Below are 15,308 nucleotides of genomic sequence, written 5' to 3' on the forward strand. Positions count from 1 at the left end.
CAACTTAAAACTTTATAGAGTTAGCCTAGAACTCTGTTAGATTCATTCAATGTTTCATCATGAAGTAGCACGGCAGAAGACATCTAGCATGCATTAAACTGAAGGAGTTGCTTAATAGGGACGTCACATTCATATCAAATGGAGATAAAATAGAACATTTGGGCTTCTTCAACAATAAGAGTGCCCGCTATAAAAATAGACGTTGGCTGGTAGCCCAGAAATGACCGGAAATGTTGCACTGCTTTGGTGAGACTCTTGGTCTACATTATTCTCTTGCTTTGTGTTAAAAAAAAATATTTATTGAAATAGACTATAGCAAATAGGAATATAGGCCATTTACTCAGAATGTCAACCATGAACTGCCCTGCTGTGCGCTGCCTGATCCAATTCTGATTGGAGTTATTGTTTGATAGTGATTTCTTTACTTGTCCATTCAGACAACTGAAATCTATATTTTTTTGCCCCAGACAAGCGGACTAGCCTTAATGTCGAACCCTGTATACAACCTAACGTTGTATTCCTCCATTATTCTTATCTCTAGTGTGCTAGACAAACAACAATCATTTTTGCATGGCAATAACGTTTTATTGAATCTAAGTGGAAAAGCAGAAGAACCATAGCTTGCCGGTCTCTCTGCAGATCATTTGGCACTACTGTGTACAGGCATGGCAGTGTCAATATTAATGTGGGTATCTCACGGTCTCTCTGTCTGTTTTCTGTCAGGCTACCTGAGGAGGGCAAGAGAAACACTATTTTGACCAGTGCTTTGCCTTACGTCAACAACGTACCTCATCTGGGTAACATCATCGGCTGTGTGCTCAGCGCTGATGTCTACGCAAGCTAACACAAACACTACTCCACTCTCATGTCTCTCCTTTCATATCCCTCTCCCTGTTTCTCACTTAGCATTCATTACAGCTCTCCCCACTCCCCCAGGTATCGTCGCCTTCGCGGATGGAATGTGTTGTTTGTGTGTGGGACAGATGACTATGGTACAGCTACAGAGAACAAGGCCCGTGAGGAGGGTCTGACCCCACAGTAGATCTGTGATAAGTACCGTGCCGGAAGTTTACATACACTTAGGTTGGAGTCATTAAAACTCGTTTTTCAAGCACTCCACAAATTTCTTGTTAACAAACTATAGTTTTGGCAAGTCGGTTAGGACATCTACTTTGCGCATGACACAATTAATTTTTCCAACAATTGTTTACAGACAGATTATTTCACTCATAATTCACTGTATCACAATTCCAGTGGGTCAGAAGTTTACATACACTAAGTTGACTGTGCCTTTAAACAGCTTGGAAAATTCCAGAAAATGATGTCATGGCTTTAGAAGCTTCTGATAGGCTAATTGACATCATTTGAGTCAGTTGGAGGTGTACCTGTGGATGTATTTCAAGGCCTACCTTCAAACTCAGTGCCTCTTTGCTTGACATCATGGGAAAATCAAAAGAAATCAGCCAAGACCTCAGAAAACAAATTGTAGACCTCCACAAGTCTGGTTCATCCTTGGGAGTAATTTCCAAACGCCTGAAGGTACCACATTCATCTGTACGAACAATAGTACACAAGTATAAAAAACATGAGACCACACAGCCATCATACCACTCAAGAAGGAGACGTGTTCTGTCTCCTAGAGATGAACGTACTTTGGTACGAAAAGTGCAAATCAAAAGTATCTATATCCACAGTAAAACGAGTCCTATATCGACATAACCTGAAAGGCCGCTCAGCAAGGAAGAAGCCACTGCTCCAAAACAGCCATAAAAAAGCCAGACTACGGTTTGCAACTGCACATGGGGACAAAGATCATACTTTTTGGAGAAATGTCCTCTGGTCTGATGTAACAAACATAGAACTGTTTGGCCATAATGACCATCATTATGTTTGGAGGAAAAAGGGGGAGGCTTGCAAGCCGAAGAACACCATCCCAACCGTGAAGCACGGGGTGGCAGCATCATGTAGTGAGGGTGCTTTGCTGCAGGAGGGACTGGTGCACTTCACAAAAAGATTGCACCATGAGGAGGGGAAATTATGTGGATATATTGAAGCAACATCTTCAGACATCTGTCAGGATGTTAAAGCTTTGTCGCAAATGGGTCTTCCAAATGGGCAATGACCCCAAGCATACTTCCAAAGTTGTGGCAAAATGGCTTATGGTTAACAAAGTCAAGGTATAGGAGTGGCCATCACAAAGCCCTGACCTCAATCCTATCGAAAATTTGTGGGCAGAACTGAAAAAGTGTGTGCGATCAAGGAGGCCTACGAACCTGATTCTGTTACACCAGCTCTGTCCGGAGGAATGGGAGGAAGTTCACCCAACTTATTGTGGGATGCTTGTGGAAGGTTACCTGAAATGTTTGACCCAAGTTAAGGAATTTAAAGGCAATGCTACCAAATACTAATTGAGTGTATGTAAACTTCTGACCCACTGGGAATGTGATGAAAGAAATAAAAGCTGAAATAAATCATTCTCTCTACTATTATTCTGACATTTCACATTCTTAAAATAATGTGGTGATCCTAACTGACCTAAGACAGGGAAGTTTTACTAGGATTCAATGTCAGGAATTGTGAAAAACTGAGTTTAAATGTATTTGGCTAAGGTGTATGTAAACTTCCGACTTCAACTGTATGCACTGCATTTTCTTTACCTTGCTGCTCAGCGCTCCCCACCTCTGCTTTGTCAACAAAAACACTAACAACGGCCGTGTGGTGGACATTTTGGTGCTGTTTCCCCCTACTACGGATTCCATCTTTAAACGCAGTTGTTTGATTTGGCTTCTGCCCAACATTTCAACATTTAATCTCCTGTTGAATGCGAATGAACTTTTTTCTCTTCTCTCTCTCTCTCTCTCTCTCTCAGGATAGCCCATAACATCTTCTGGCGTCTCCACGAGTGAGGCTTCCTATTGGAGGACACGGTGGAGCAGCTGCGGTTTCCTAGCCGACCGTTTCGTGGAGGGCAGCTGTCCGTTCTTCTCCTACCCAGAGGCACAAGCGGACCAGTGTGACAAGTGTGGCAGGCTCATCAACACTGTGGAGCTACGGGTGAGGGGACTGAAGGGATACTACTTTTTAGTACTTATCATATTATCAATCACTACTTCTATGCAATCTAGGCAATCAATACATTAATCAATCATTAAATTACATTTTATTTACATTTTTTTAAATTACATTCGGGTGAAGGGTAAGACTACGTTCATAGAAGTTAACCAGATCCAGAGTCATTATGAGCCAAATTCTAACTATCCTCTCCTTTTTCCTCTCCAGGAGTCTAAATGTAAGGTGTGCAGTCAAACTCCCATGGTCCGCTCCTCCAAACACCTCTTCCTGGACCTGCCCAAAGTGCGCACACACAGACACACACCGGTTGCTAAGCCAAACTGTGCAATCGGGGGAGAAGGGCCTTGGACAGGGAGGTGACAGAGCTCTAGAGTTCCTCTGTGGAGATGGGAGAACCTTCCAGAAAGACAACCATCTCGGTAGCACTCCACCAATCAGGCCTTTATGTTAGAGTGGCCAGACGGAAGCCAATCCTCAGTAAAAGGCACATGACAGCTCGCTTGGAGTTTGCCAAAAGGCGCATAAGGGACTCTAAGACCATGAGAAACAAGATTCTCTGGTCTGATGAAACCAAGATTGAACTCTTGGCCTGAATGCCAAGCATCATGTCTGGAGGAAATCCGGCACCCTCCCTACAGTGAAGCATGGGGGTGGCAGCATCATGCTGTGGGAATGTTTTTCACCAGGAGGGACTGGGAGACTAGTCAGGATTCAGGGAAAGATGAACGGAGCAAAATACACAGAAAACCTGCTTCAGAGTGCTCAGGACCTCAGACTGGGGCAAAGGTTCACCTTCTAACAGGACAATGACCCTAAGCACATAGCCAAGACAACGCAGGAGTGGCTTCTGGACAAGTCTCTGAATGTGCTTGATGTGCAGAATGTAATGTTTCCTCCGAAAACGCCCTGCCAAATCGTGCTCCTTAATACCTGCCTGCTTAACCCAGAAGCCAGCCGTACCAATGCGTTTGAGGAAACACCGTTCAACTGACGCCCGAGATCAGCCTGTAGGCGCCTGGCCTGCAGGCTGTCGCTAGAGCGCAATGAGCCAATTAAAGCCCCCCGGGCCAAACTCTCCCCTAACCCAAAGCTGCTGGTCCAATTGTGCTCTGCCCTATGGGACTGCCGGTCACGGCCGGTTATGACAGAGCCTGGGATTGAACCCGGGTCTGTAGTGACGCCTCAAGCACTGCAATTCAGTGCCTTAGTCTGCTGCGCCACTGAGGAGGCCTGAAAAAAACATAACTATTTAATCAATTTTAGAATAAGGCTGTAATGTATTTTATTTTAAGTCGAGGTCTGAATACTTTCTGAATGCACTGTATAAGCTAAGATATTATAGCTGTTCTAACTAACTCTCACTCTCTGCCTCTATTTCTCTCTATCTTTCACTCTCCCTAACACACCACTCTTTCTCTCTGGTCAGTTGGAGGCTGAGTTGGACAAGTAGCTGGAGAAGTCTACTGGTTCAGGAGACTGGATGGCCAACGCCAAACATCACATGGTCCTGGCTGAAGGACGGACTCAAATCCCGCTGTATCACCAGGGACCTGAAGTGGGGAACCCCCGTACCTCACCTCAACTTCTCTGACAAGGTACCAGACACAGTCAACCTCAGTGCTTTTCTCTCTGTCGGTCTCTCTCTCTCTTTCTCTCATCCTTCTCTCTCTCTCTTCCTCTCTCTGGCTCTTTCTTTCTGTTCCTCTCTCTCAATTCAATTTCAAAAAGCTTTATTGGCATGGAAGGTGTTACCACATACATTCCCAAAGCAAACATAGACACATATCAAATCTTTGATGACACAGATAGATATTAATAGGAAAGATAAATAATAATAATGAGTGATAACAATTTACAGGGCAATACAGTAAGCAATGAATGAGGACAATAATGAAATAGTGAGAAAGACACAGGTAGCAATGTTATTGCTTTGGTTGGTTGTTCCACTGGCTAAACCCTACAGGTGTGGCAGGAAGCTACATATTTTGCAGCTAATATGGCACAAAAGGGGTTTTCTCCCAAAAGATATAGGATTTTCTCCTTTTCTGTTTTTGATTAAAACTATTTGGATTTTGTTTTCATAAGTCTGCATGTTCTTGCAGTGTAGGAGAAAATGCAGCTCTGTCTCGACCTTTCTCTGAGGGAAGAGTGAGCACAACCTTTCCTCTCTGGGTAGCCAGATCTGTCTATGATGGACAGTGCTATCCTGAGTCTTTGTTGGTAGTGATTAGTAAACTTAGCTTCAGGACCAGCTGGCTGAGGGGACTCTTCCCTATGGTCACTTCTTGGCATTTGAGGGCTTTGTAATGGTAAGAGTGGTGGTCACTTGTTTTTACATTATTCTAACATTTTGGTGGCTATTTTTGGGGGTATTCGAGGGAACTGGCCTAATTCTGCTCTGAATGCATCGTTTGGAGTTTTTCTCTCTTTCTTCGCTTACTGTCTAGCTTTCCACACAAACACACACTAACAATGTAATTTGTCTTCCTCTTCTTTCTTCTGCAGGTGTTCTAAGTGTGGTTTGATACTCCTATTGGTTACCTGTCCATCACAGCCAACTACACTGACCAATGGGAGAAGTGGTGGAAGAAGGTATGTAGCAGGTATGTTCAACAATTCACGTCATACTATATATCAGCATAACTATTGGCTTCAGTTCTATTCTACTACTGAGTCAACTCCTAAGATAGTGGTCACCATTTTCGATCCTGAAGAGCTTCTTTTTTTTCCAGCGCAGCACTAGCTAACATGCCAGATTCACTAATTATTTAATTCATGAATTAAATAATTACCAAGACCTTTATTAATTGAACCAGGTGCGTTGGTGCTGGCCTAATCTCGGTTAACCCAGAACTAAAGTCTTGCGGAATTGGTCAGATGCTCGATTAAAGATGCACAATGCAGAAATTGCTCTGCCATTTCCTGGTTGTTAAATCTTCATTTTACATTTTAGTCACTAAGCAGACGCTCTTATCCAGAGCGACTTACAGTAGTGAATGCATACATTTCATTTCGTGCATTTTTTTTTTGTACTGGCCCCCCGTGGGAATCAAACCCACAACCCTGGCGTTGCACACACCATGCTGGCGTTGCAAACACCATGCTCTACCAACTGAGCCACAGGGAAGACCAATAGTTTGCCTAATACAGTTTGTGACAAAACAAGAAACTATAGTGAAGAGAATCTTTGTACCATCTTAACTGCTGTGAAATATATTTTGCATAACTAAAAATATTGTATTTTCAGTTGTTTGAAGCTGGTGTACAAAACCGAAAGTAAAAGACGCAAAAACAAAACTTAAGAACGGGAAGCTTAGACTTGCTTTCAATGAAAATAACCGATCTATAACTCACATTCTATGTGAATATGGTAGGGTCGCCCAAAAAAGTACATATTGCAGATTTTTTTTCGTCTATACGTGTTAAGAGAGAAGAGATCGGAACCAGAACAGAGAGCTCCACCCTCTCTGCAAGGTTTGGGCAAGTCTATGTCCCCAACCTTCAGAAATTTGACAGATGCTAAGATCTGCGAAATCGTGATTTGTCCAGTACCGGAACTAATGCTGCTCTATCTCACACACCCCAATGTATCATGACAGATCTACGGTACCATTTTACAGTGCTTTCGGAAAGTATTCAGACCCCTTGACTTTTTTCACATTTTGTTACGTTACAGCCTTATTCTAAAATGGATTAAATAGAAAAAACTATCCTCAGCAATCTACAAACAATACCCCATAATGACAAAGCGAAAACAGGTTTTTGAATTTTTTGCACATTTATAAAAAAATATAAAACAGATAGCTTATATAAATAAGTGTTCAGACCCTTTGCTGAGACTCGAAATTGAGCTCAGGTGCATCCTGTTACCATTGGTAATCCTTGAGATGTTTCTACAACTCAAGGACTTGATTGAGTCCACCTGTGGTAAATTCAATAGATTGGACATTATTTGGAAAGGCACGCACCTGTTCATGAGGTCGAAGGAATTGTCCGTAGAGCTCTGAGACGACAGGATTGTGTCAAGGCACAGATCTGGGGAAGGGTGCCAAAACATTTCTGCAGCATTGAAGGTCCCCAAGAACACAGTGACCTCCATCATTCTTAAATGGAAGTTTCTAAAAACCTGTTTTTGCTTTGTCATTATGGGGTACTGTGTGTAGATTGATGAAGAAAAAAAAAACAATTTAATACATTTTAGAATAAGGCTGTAAGGTAACAAAATGTGGAAAAAGTCAAGGGGTCTGAATACTTTCCCAATGCACTGTGTGTTTACATAGTCTGTCCACAATTTCTGTTCCTTCTTAGGCTCACTGTCTGGCTCCTGACCTATTTAGTGTTTATATTCTGGTAATATGACATGTAGCCTATTTGAAATGATGTTCTTATCTTACGTTCACCTTTTCATGTTTATTCAAATACTTTTCATTCGAATCCATATGCTTTGGTTTCAATACTTAAAAACCAATTGGTAGGTCCAGGTAGTCACAAAAATAGATGGGTGTTAGTTAAATAGTGATTTTAATGAATGGAGTGAATTTGGAGCAGCAGCTCTTTTTCCTGTGAGTGCAGAGCATTTTTAGCGGAGTGGTAGGAAATCACATGAAGTGGTGCGCGGGATTTCCAACCGCTCAACTCAATCTGCTTTGATCCAGACATGTTCACACCTGTCATCCCTCTGTCTGCCGCTAGATGGAATTGTATTATAACATGTCATTCCTGTATTTGACCACCAGGTAGAGCTGTATAACCGTTACACTGTGTTGTCCCCCTGCTCTGGTCAACCACCTGGACAGGTAACACACACATACACCAGAGACAGTCCAGTACATTTATGAAGCACAATTCTTATTTTATTATTCTAGCTATGTGATTGTTGCTAAATTCTCTATTTTCGAAGACTTGCAAATGCTAGTTATGTGGTTCTTACACCTTCTTTAGTTGAATGCACTTGAATTGTTAATTGCTCTGGATAAAAGCGTATAAACAGCTGCTCAAGGAGTTTAATTTAAATCAATCTATATGAATTTAGCTCAGAGTACCTGAACTACGAGGACACAAGTTCTCTAAGATTCGTGGTGTGTTTGGTGACATGGCCAAGGATACAGGCATCCCATCTGACGTGTGGCGTTTCTACCTGCTCTACATCCGCCCCGAGGGACAGGACTCTGCCTTCTCCTGGGCCGACATGGCCATCCAGAACAACTCTGAACTGCTCAATAACCTGGGCAACATCATCAACATGTAGGGAGAAAGCTAGAACTCAGATACTGAAGGGTCAGGAGTTTGTCCAGGTCAGGAGAAAGCAGAGTACCAAGAACTGAAAATCTAAACCTGGAAATTACTAATCTATTATTCAAGTAGTTCAAGTAGCTAGCTAGTAGCTGATTAATTTATATTAAGTCATTAATAAATTATAAGTATTGGAATGAATCATTTAGGCCAATGTAAGTGCTGAAGTCAACACATTGGGAATGGTAAGGAGGTGATGAAGTCTTATTCGCTTTCTTTCTCTCTCTCACTCCCCTCCCTCGTCCCTCTCTCAGAGCTGGTGTTTGGCAGTAAGTTCTTTGAGAACTGTGTCCCTGCTATGGAGCTTCAGCAGGAGGATAAGAGACTGTTGTCCCAGGTGGGATGGGAGCTGAAGCAGGACATCAACCTCATGGACAAAGTCAAGTAAAGAACAGGCTACACACACGCACACTGTAAACAGGCTACACACAACCAAGTTACGCACCAACAGACTATCAACGTGTTGTTATGCATTTATAAGCTAAGTAGTATTTCTCCTTAAAAGTTGAGTTGATAGCATTACCGCTCCATATAGACTGTCAAATGGATGATGCTATCCCATCTCTTTTCTTTTCTGGAAGAAAAACTATTTAGTACACACCAGTGTTTCCTCTGGAAAATGTGTTAGCTGTGGAGGAAAAGTCAGTGGAATAATAAATAAATAATTAATAAATAAATATAGAATAACAAGAGAAGGGTGAGGGACAAAGAGGATCTACTTTCAAATTCAAATGTTCTTACTCGTTTCATTGCAGCAAAGTCCCTCTCACAATTAACGTAAGACACTGGTAAAGTCAGTGCGATTGCTGCCAGCTGGCTAAGGCAGGGGTGGACTGCCCCCACTCATCAAACTGCGAGGTCCGCTTTGTCATTGTTGTCCGCTGGTCCAACCCCTGAAATACATGAAAAACAAAAAGATGTACAACATTAAAGAAGAGCCAACAGAGTGCTAGTTCAACAGGAAAAAGGGTTGGGCAACACTGGCCTAAAATGTCCTCTTCAAAAGATTGTCACACTCATGCCATACCTTGAATGATCCAACAAGCACATGTTGCTTGTAAGAGGGCCACTCTTGCAGCACAGCAGCCTCTTGCACTTGCAATAACTGCCTGGAGAGGAGGGTCAGGTTAAAGGTGTTTATCCTCTCACTATAGAACGCAGCCTGAGGTCCCAACATACTGAAGGCCCCCAGAATCTCCAGGTGTTGGAATCTCCAGTCTAGGCTGTCCTGGAGGCCAACAAGATATGGATCCATAATTACAGCACAAAGCAGAAAATAAGTGATTAATAGCTGTTTGTTTTAGTTTATCCAACACACATGATGTAACGTTGGTTTCATCACAGCATTTGAAAACAAATGTTTTTACCTCCTCTCTGAACCAAACCCAGAACTGCTCCCTGTTCTTGGTCTTCTCCACCTGGCCTCTCCCTCTCCTCCTTGATGTTGAATGCAACCAGACCCATTGGGTCATCGAGGTCCTGGTGGAGTTGGCTCAGAAATAAACACATAATGCTGTAGACTAGTACAGATTAAATATGCATATTTATTTTTAGCCCTTAGCCTAATTAAAGGAATTTTGACTAACCATGTGGCGTATTATATAGCCACGGCTTCAGTCTGTCAATTTTAAGCCACTTTGGGTCCCATCCGGATTGCCGGTGGTGCGCACTTGGCCTTACTCCTCCCTCCTATCCTCTCCTTTTTTATCTACTCCTCTTTTCTCATTCTCTCTGCTCCCCTCTCTCCTTTTCTCCTTCCATCTCCCCTCCTGGCTCTCTTCTCTCCTCCATTCTATCTCTCATGCATCCCTACCTCACTCCTGGGATTCTGCCTCTTCTCTGTCTAGTAAAGTAAGCCATACACTTGTTATAAAAACTGAAGCTTAAGCTTTTAACGAGTTAGCTAACTAAAGAAAGTTTCATTTAATTCAGGCTGATTTGACGTTAGCTAGCTAAGTTAACGTTACCTGACACTCTTGTCCCTGCTCTCCTCTTGTCCCTGCGCCCTTTCCCTTTCGCTACTGTGGCTGGAAACATTTCAATAAACTCATCTGAGAAAAATCTTGCTTGCACTTGATACAGTTCCAAGCGAACTAGCTAGCTAACTTGCTAGACTAGTAACGTTAGTTAACCATGTTTCTATCATCAACTTACTTGTGAATATTGGATAGCTAATTGCTGTTACAAAACCTGACTCAGTTACACCAGGAGGAATTGGCCAAAATTCACCCAATTTATTGTGGGAATCTTGTGGAAGGCTACCCGAAATGTTTGACCCAAGTTAAACAATTTAAAGGCAATGCTACCAAATACTAATTGAGTGTATGTAAACTTCTGACCCGCTGGGAATGTGATGAAAGAAGTAAAAGCTGAAATAAATCATTCTCTCTACTATTATTCTGACATTTCACAGTCTTAAAATAAAGTGGTGATCCTAACTGACCTAAGACAGGGAATTTTTACAAGGATTAATTGTCAGGAATTGTGAAAAACTGAGTTTAAATGTATTTGGCTAAGGTGTATGTAAACTTCTGACTTCAACTGTATATACAACTTTTATAGCACTTTTCATTATAGACATCTCAAAGCGCTTGTTAAGTAAAATAAACAACAGGAAGTAATTTAAAAATAATAGCCTCCTCTTGGGTCACTGTTTGTGGAAAAACAACCCAAAGTCAGTAGTAATGTAATTAAAATGAAAACAGACACTGGCTAGTTAGCACTAGCTAGCTTGTTGACCATTGTTTTTCATAGATCTACAGCCAGGAATCCAATTCATGATATTATGATTTGATCTGTACTTATTTAGCTATTGAAAACTAAAGTTTACATGAGCTCTCGGGCCTAGGCTGCCACTAGGCGCCATGGCAGCAATAGAAACTGTAAATGTATGATAGAAGACCATTTTCAGAGTTGTGTTATATATCTGACCGTCAGATCTGCTCCACTCCTCTAGCAGCACTTGGATAAGCCCATAGGCCTAATGCCGATAGACTACAGGGATAATTCCTCACACAACATTCAAAAGAAAAAACATGATTTTCTAGAAATTGTATCCAAAGAAGGGTCCTTCGGAGGAAGGGTTGTTGACATACAGTATATTTGACATTTGTATCTTGAATTCATTATTTCTCAATTATGCTTTATGTTGGAACATTTTGGACCTTTAAGCCACCATAATGTTTCATGTGTATGAAGCTTTACCACTTTCTCTGTAATATGAGTAGCATTTTGTAGTGTGTCCAATCAAAAATGCATCTTTTGACCAATGGGTAAAATAACCTCATTATTTCAACTCAGGATATGACCCAGATGCAGACCCAGGAGGCGTATAGTACAGTTCTCTGATGATTAATTGTAAACACAGGGCAGGCAAAGGGAAGGTTGAGCACAGGCAGGGGTTCGTGATCAGGTCAAAGTCAGGCAGGTACAGGACTGCAGGCAGGCTCGGAATCAGGGCAGGAAGAGGTTTGTAATTAGGTCAGAATCGGGCAGGTAAAGGACGGCAGGCAGGCTCGGGGTCAGAACCGGGAAAATTCGGAAACCGAACTTGAGAAAAAGGAAGACTGGAAAGCACGCTGGTAAGACCTGAAAAGACAAGACGAACTCGAACTGGCAACAGACAAATAAAAAACACAGGTATAAATGCCCCGGGGATAATGGGGAAGATGGGCGACACCTGGAGGGAGGTGGAGACGAGCACAAAGACCTGGTTGACCGGGGTGCCGGCGGTGGAACTCAGCGATGAGGGCTGGGTTCAGGAGATAAAGGGCTGTGAGACAGGTTTAATTCTGGACACATGAAAAGTGGGATGTATACAGTGGGTACGGGGCAACAGAAGACGCACAGCAGAGGGGCTAAGGACTTTAGAGATGGGGGAAGGACCGATAAAACGGAGGGAGAGTTTGTAGGACTCCACCCGGAGGGTCAGATCCCAGGTGGACAGCCATACCCTCTGACCAAGACGGGAGCAGGGGTCCAGTGGTGATCCGCCTGTCGTCGGTACCTGGAGGTGGTCTTGAGCGGCCCGGGCTCTCTTCCAAGTACGGTGACCACGACGGACGAACATCTGGGCAGAAGGTGTGCCTCTTGCTCCAGGAAGAGCGGGGACTGATAACCTAGGGAACACTCAAAAGGCGAGAGGCCCGTAGCAGAACAGGGAAGGGTGTTGTGAGCATATTCCACCCACACGAGTTGCTGGCTCCAGGTGGTGGGATTAGTGGAGACGAGGCAGCGAAGAGTCGTCTCCAGGTCCTGATTAGCTCGCTCCGACTGGCCGTTGGACTGGGGATGAAAACCAGAGGACAGGCTGGCCTGACAACCCAATAAGGGTGCAGAACGCCTTCCAGAACCAGGACGAGAACTGGTGACCGCGATCGGCGACCATGTCGACTGGCAGTCCGTGGATCCGGAAGACGTGCTGGGCCGTCTCCTTAGCTAAGGGCAACTTAGGAAGGGGAATAAAATGGGCGGCTTTAGAAAACCGGTCCACCACCGTAAAGATGGTGGTGTTGCGATCAGACGGAGGGAGGCCCTTGACGAAGTCCAAGGATATATGGTACCATGGGCGGTGAGAGACAGGAAGTGGTTGAAGGAGGCCAGCCGGAGCTTGCCGCGGAGTCTTGTTCTGCGCACACACAGTACATGCTGCAACGAATGCAGAGAAACAGGAACCATGGTGGGCCAGCAAAAACGTTGCTGGACGAAATCCAACACTGTAGAGTGGACAGATGGCAGCCACTCCTCAATAAAAGGCACATGACAGCCTGCTTGGAGTTTGCCAAAAGGCACCTGAAGGACTCAGACCATGAGTAACAAAATTATCTGGTCTGATGAAACAAAGTTGAACTTTTTGGCCTGAATGCCAAGCGTCATGTCTGGAGAAAACCTGGCACAATCCCTACAGTGAAGCATGGTGGTGGCAGCATCATGCTGTGGGGATGTTTTTCAGCGGCAGGGACTGGGAGACTATTCAGGATTGAGGGGAAGATGAACGGATCAAATTACAGAGAGATCCTTGATGAAAACCTGCTCCAGATCACTCAGGACCTCAGACTGGAGTGAAGGTTCACCTTCCAACAGGACAACGACCCTAAGCACACAGCCAAGACAACGCAGGAGTGGCTTCGGGACAAGTCTCTGAATGTCCTTGAGTGGCCCAGCCAGAGACTGGACTTGAACTCGATCAAACATCTCAGGAGAGACCTGAAAATATCTGTTCAATTACGCTCCCTGTCCAACCTGATAGAGCTTGAGAGGATCTGCAGAGAAGAATGGGAGAAACTCCTCAAATACAGGTGTGCCAAGCTTGTAGCGTCATACCCAAGCAGACTCAAGGCTGTAATCGCTGACAAAGGTGCTTCATCAAAGTATTGAGTAAAGGGTCTGAATACTTATGTACTGTAAATGTGATATTTAAATGTTTTATGTTTAATAAATTTGCAAAAATTTACAAAAAAATAAACTTTATGGGGTATTGTGTGTAGATTGATAAAGAAAAAAAACGATTTAATCCATTTTAGAATGAGGCTGTAATGTAAGAAAATGTGGAAAAAGTCAAGGGGTCTGAATACTTTCCAAATGCACTGTATATTTGAGGCTATTTATACCGAAAATTGGATATAAAACCTGTAGAAAACTGTGTTTTTATAATTATATGACAATGTTGGGGTGACCATATTTATATTACACAATTTCTGATACATTTACTTCTAATTCCATATACTTATAATTTAGAATTAACCGAATTCGAGCGATGCTATGCATAGCAGGTACATCTCGCTTAAAGACTAGCGTTTAAGGGTATGGGTTCTTTAACTCCCTCAGTTGGGGAGGGGGTTGGGGGGGGTTTGTGGTAGGGTCAGGCTATTAGCTGATGTTAACTACTTTATACTTCATAATTACATTTTGTACAAGTTGTATACACTCAACACAATTTTGTTTCTTTTTCCCTATTTCTTATTTTCTTAAAAGATGTCGGCACCTAATAACTATACATTTATGACACTTAACATTAGGGGTACTAAATGCCCAGTCAAGCGCAAACGCATTCTGAATTATCTAAAGCAGCATAAGGTTGATATAGCTCTTCTTCAGGAGACACACCTGACTGACTCTGAGCATGATAAACTGAAGAGAGAGTGGGTGGACCAAGTGTACTATTCATCTTTCACCTCTCGGGCAAGAGGGGTGGCCATACTCATTAATAAGCATTGCCCCTTTCAGATACAATCTCAGATTAAATTCAAAGGCGGTAGGTTTGTGATCATTCAAGGTTTCATTAACACTGAGCCCATTACCATTGTGAATGTGTATGGGCCTAACCATGATGATCCTAAATTTTACCAAGACGTCTTTTTGAAGTTAACGTGCCCATCATCAGAGATAATAATGGCAGGGGATTTTAACTTGGTACTGGACCCTTCCAGTGATTGATCTTCCTCTAATAGTATCAACCTCACACAGGCAGCCAAAATGTTAAAAGCAGAAATGAAACATTTTGGACTTGTATTTCACAACCAAAAGGTTAAAGAATACTCATTTTACTCCCCAGTCCATAACAGTTACTCTAGAATTGACTTATTTCTTATTCCTGCAGCCAAGGGAAGTTTAACTACTGGGTGTAAGTACTTACCAAGATGTATATCAGATCATTCTGCCCTGCTGGCTTCAGTTCCAGTCAGTAGAACACAACCACCCTCAAGAAGATGGAGGTCTGGCACATACTTACTAAATCATCCCACATTTGTAACATTTCTGAACACTCATAGACATATTTTTTAGCACCAATAACAACTCTGCCTCCCCCCTAATTTTATGGGAAGCTCTCCTTGCATATTTGAGGGGGCAAATCATATCCTTTAGTTCAGGTGCTCGTAAGATGTATAAGGCTCAAGTAGATTTGTTGGAGAATGAAATTAGAGATCTTGAAAATGAACAGTGTA

General features: G+C 42.9%; 1 pseudogene; it reads left to right on the plus strand.

Moving 5' to 3' along the window:
* Positions 1-580: 580 nt before the first annotated feature.
* LOC115149834 (methionine--tRNA ligase, cytoplasmic-like) overlaps positions 581-15,308 on the plus strand; it is a 34,267-nt pseudogene continuing 19,539 nt past the window's right edge.

The sequence above is a fragment of the Salmo trutta genome, chromosome 16, assembly GCF_901001165.1.
Source record: "Salmo trutta chromosome 16, fSalTru1.1, whole genome shotgun sequence".
Lineage (NCBI taxonomy): Eukaryota > Metazoa > Chordata > Actinopteri > Salmoniformes > Salmonidae > Salmo > Salmo trutta.